The 4,764-nt window shown below is 58.6% G+C and overlaps 1 pseudogene across 1 annotated transcript; it reads right to left on the reverse strand.

The window, feature by feature from the left end:
- Positions 1 to 517: 517 nt before the first annotated feature.
- LOC311220769 (PHD finger protein 24-like) lies at positions 518 to 3,574 on the reverse strand (annotated as a pseudogene). The gene is made up of 7 exons: positions 3,206 to 3,574; positions 2,298 to 2,483; positions 1,702 to 1,780; positions 1,264 to 1,466; positions 959 to 1,125; positions 738 to 839; positions 518 to 602 (listed from the first exon to the last, which is right to left on the reverse strand). The product of its transcript is annotated as a PHD finger protein 24-like (transcript).
- Positions 3,575 to 4,764: the final 1,190 nt, after the last annotated feature.

Genomic DNA, 4,764 nt, shown 5'->3' on the forward strand with positions numbered 1-4,764 from the left:
GGCAGCTCCCAGGCTGCTGGTGGCTGCCCTGGGGGCCCCAGGGATATGAGCATGGTGGGGTGGGGATGGCCTCCCCGCAGTGGGGAGCCTCTGCACCCCAGGGCCTCCAGGGACAGAGGCCTCCTGCTGAGGGGGCCTCTGGGGCACCAAGGTACCATCCTGCTTCTCCCTCAGCCAATCAGAGCTCTCCAGGGCTGCACCTGCTCAGGCCTCCCTCAGCCAGTCACAGCCCACCACCCATCCTTTTCGGGCACCTCCCAGCCAATCTGACATGGAGGCAGGGGGAAAAGCAGAGCGGCATTTTCCCTGCCAGCCAATCAGCATCTGGCTCCCCACCAGCAGGCAGTGGGGAGCCACGCGGGAGTGGCAGGCAGGGCGAAGGGGGCAGGGCTTCTCTCAGCCAATGGGATATGTGGGGCAGGTCGCCATGACAACAGGGCTCCCCCCATGGGGAAGGCATCGCCAACCAAGATGGTGCCGGGACGGGCGGGCGGGCAAGAGGGGGCTAGGCTGGCGGCTACAGGTGAATGGCAGTGCTGTTGGGGCGGGCAGCCAGGATGTAGGCAACGTTCTCCCGCAGGAAGCTGGGCCAGTCGACGCACCTGCAGGGATGATGCTGTCACACCGTCATCCCCTGGAGCCCCCAATGGGGAGGGCTTTGGGACACCCACCCCACTGCCCCTCCTCTCCTTCCTCCAAGACGGGGTGCACGCCACCCTCCAGAGCGGCCCCCTCACCTGGCCTCCTCCTGCTCCACGGCCAGCAGGATCTTCTCCTGGCTTTTGCCGCTGCTGCTCCTGGTGGGGCTGCTCTCTGACATGGGCCCAACATGGCTGATACTGCAGGAAAGCAGGGCACTGTTCATCCCCATGGCCAGCAGGGAGCGGGTGTACGGTATGAGGGAAGGGCTGCAGCCTCTTTCCACACCAAGGTTGCCCCTCCGTGGGCATCTCTGTACCTGATGCTGCAGGATAGCGTCTCCTTCTGGTGTTTGCGGAACCAGGCATGCTGGGCCTTGTGGCACTCATTCTCCCCAATGAAGCCATTGCTGTCCTGGTCCAGCGCCAGGAAGGCCACACATGCTCACTCATGCTCCTTGGCCGTCAGCAGCTGCAGCAGGGAGTTCTGGGGTCGGAGAGTGAAACAAGGAGCACTCATGCCAGGTTTGGGGACCCCCTTCACTGGCCGGGGAAGATCTGGGAAAAGCTGTGGGGTCATGAGCGAGTTGCAATGGACGCCCCAGCCCTGGCACCGTGGCCATACCTGCGGCCGGACTTTCTGCAGCAGCTGGATAGACTCGTGGGAGAGGAAATCTGGCCACTCGATTTGCCCCTTCTTGTTGGGGTCCAGGGCAGAGAACTGCAGGGTGGCCCACTCTTCCTGTGCCTCCCCCATGGGCTGCTCAAACTGCTGCTTATGCACCAGGTGCTTATAGTGCAGGAAGTCGTCCAGCGTCAGGCAGGTCTCTGTGGAGGCAGATTTGGGGCATCCCTTCCACCAGCCTTTCCCCGGGCATCTGGGAGTGCCATGCATCCCTCCCACCTCCCCTGCTTCCTTGACTGCTATGGGGGACCCAAGGCTGCCAGCCTTAGCAGAACTTTTACCTTCTGCTGGTCAGGGTAGTGGTGACACCCTCAGCCCAAGGGCTGCATGATGGGTGAGTGAGGGCTCAGCCCATCCTGCCATGGGGAGCGTCCGCACCTGGAATGATCTTGCACTGCCGCAAAGTCTCCATCAGGTTGTACAGCGCCTCCTTCGTCAACAGGAGATTGAGGTTGTCCTAGAGGGTGAAGACGGGCGTGGGCGTTAGCATATGACCACGGTGGGAGGGGTTGGTGTCATAGAATCACAGAACAGTTTGGGTTGGAAGGGACCTTAAAGATCATCTAGCTCCAACCCCCCTGCCATGGGCAGGGACACCTCCCACCAGCCCAGGTTGCCCAAAGCCCCATCCAGCCTGGCCTTGAGCACTGCCAGGGATGGGGCATCCACAGCTTCTCTGGGCAGCTTGTGCCAGTGCCTCACCACCCTCAGAATAAAGAATTTCTTCCTTATATCTAATCTAAATCTCCCCTCTTTTAGTTTAAAGCCATTCCCCCTTGTCCTATCACTCCAACCCCTGACAAAGACTCCCTCCCCAGCTTTCCTGTGGCCCCCTTTAGGTACTGGAAGACATTCTAGTCCCCTGGTGGCTCCCTGTCAGGGTGGATGGCAGGAGCCGAGGAGCAGCAAGAGCCCCAGCACCCTGAAGCAGGCCATGACATGGGACTCTGCTGGTGTCCATTATGGGCACTCACGCAGTAGTAGCAGCTCCATCCAGTCTCGGTGTGTGCAGTCTCCATCACCTCCATGGTATTGTCATTCTGCAGGTAGCCCATGTGGTGCAGGCAGCCATTGTGGTACACCCGGCTGCAGATGCGGCAGGGGAAGAGGCTCTTGGCTGTCCACACCTCGCAGATCTCACATATCTCATCGTTGAGTATCTGCGGAGCGATGGTTGGCTGCGGCTCAGCACCCTGCTCAGAGAGGCAGTGTGGGTGCTCCCCAACATGGGGGTACCACATCACAGGTGGGGATGGGTGTAGGGGTGTCAAGGGGATGGGAGGGCAGGTTTTTGAGGTGGTGGCACAGTCAACAGGTGTGTGGTGGGGTCATGGCTGGCTTGCTGGCCAGGTAGGGTTAGAGGAGTGGGTATGGGTCCATAGGAAGAAAGTATATGGCTGTAGAGCCATATGTATGGATGGACTGTGTCCATGCATATAGTCCATCCACTGCTGGCTGGACTATAGGGCTGTGGGTGTGGGTGGATGGAAGTTTTGATCTGTGGGTTGGCTGATTGTAGGCATGGACAGAAAAGCTGTAAAGTTGTAGGTTGGCTGGGATGTGCGCTTGTAGTTGTGGGTGGATGGTTGGGTAGGGTTGCAGGTGTGGTTGGGCTGTAGGATGACAGGTGTGCATGGATAAGCTACGGGGTTGCAGATAGCTGGACTGTGAGTGTTGTAGGTGTGGGTGGTCAGGCTGGTCCATAGGGCTTGCATGGGCAAACACGCAGAGCAGTGCTTCTGCCTCCAGCCTCTGGAGGCACACAGCCAACACTGAGGAGGCTGTCACTGCCCGGTGGGCACCATGGATGCTTGCAGACCCCCTGCGTGTCTCCAGCCCTGGCCTCCTCCCTCCTACCCCTGCTCCATGCTCAGCTGCTCTCCTGCTCCCGCTGCTCCAAGCTGATGTCCAGTGGCTCATCATCATGCAGCTCTTGCTGCGGCCGGATGAAGGCGGGTGGTGTGAACCTGTTGGCTCGGTCAAACTCCTTTGGCGCCACAGCCCGGCCATCCCACAGCCGCTCCCATGCGGCCTTGATGGCACTGCCCTCCTCCGGCTGCGAGGGCCCTGTGGGTACTTCCTCCTCTCCCTCTTGAACCGTCTGCTCCAGTGTCCCTCGGCACGTGCCCCCAGCCTCTGTCCGCCACTGCGCCGCCGGCTGCTCCTGCAGCCCATCTTTGAAGGCTGATACGGCCAAGCTGACTTTCTGCACCTTCTCCACTGTCTGCCGCTTTGACATCAGCAACCCCATGGCTCTGCAAGGGGGGGGGAGCTGCATGCAACTGCTGCACCATCGAGCCAAGTCCCTGGCTCCAAAAATGTGTCCTGATGGCTGTGTGCCAGCCATGCAGAGAGCAGTGGTGCAGTGGTGGCTGTGGAGAGATGGACCCAAACCCATGTGGAGACCTGGCTATGGAGGGTCTAAGTGTTGAAGGCATGTTGCCTCACCCATCCCCACTCTGCAGGCTCCAGATTAACAAGAAATGCTTCCAGGCCCTTCCCACACCAGGTCAGTGGACCCCAGAGGGCTGGGACCAGCTGTGACCCTGCTCCTTTCTTGCACCCACATGAGAAAACCTCTTTGATCAGCCAAGGGTGAGATGTGTCCTCCCAGCAGTTATGCTCAGGGCTAGGGCATGGCAGAGCTGGTGCTGGTTCTCCTACCTTCCCTCAATTTCTCTTCACACCCAGGTCTGTCTAGCTCACAAGCTCGTGTATGTGTGTGCTGCTGTGGCTGTGTTGCAGGAAGCACGGCCGAAAGCACGACAGACACCAGTAGAGTCAGATCATGCTCCATCTTATTGCCAGAATAGCCTAACTTTTATAGTGAACTTAACAGGGGTGGACAGTATTTCACACAAGATTATTGGTCAAAAGCACTCAGACAAACAACTACAAGAAAACAGCCCCACCTGCAAGAAAACAACCCCCTTGTGATTAGCAGTCACGTAGACCTTGTCCTTGAAGCCAGCTACTGGTAACAATATTTTTCTGAATTCCTCAATTGGGCGATGTGGGAACACTGTCATGGGAACTTCTCATAGTTGCCCTGGTAGCTTGGTTTGCTCAGCTACAGCAAGCCATAGGATTTTTGCTGTTTCAAGAAATCCCTCAACATGGCTGGGCTGTGGGAGAGCTGTGAGGGTGCAGGAGGGAAGGGGAGCAGTGCATGGACTTGGGATGCACAGAAGCCAAGAAGGGACTTTGGGTACAGGGCCAAGGGAAGATGGGCTTGGGGTAAAATGGGGAGAGCAACAGCAAACAGGTTGGGCTCTGTCTCAGTGCGGGTAGACATGATCCCAGTCTGCAGAAGGGCTGAAGATGGGGTGGGCTGAGACCAGGGAGAAGGAGGATTTCCTCTCCAGCAGCGTGGGGCACAGCATCACCCAACGTGGGTCCCAACACTGCTCCATGCCTGGCTGGAGTTGCATTGTGGAAGAT

This window comes from Netta rufina, assembly GCF_964035555.1.
Source record: "Netta rufina genome assembly, chromosome: W".
Lineage (NCBI taxonomy): Eukaryota > Metazoa > Chordata > Aves > Anseriformes > Anatidae > Netta > Netta rufina.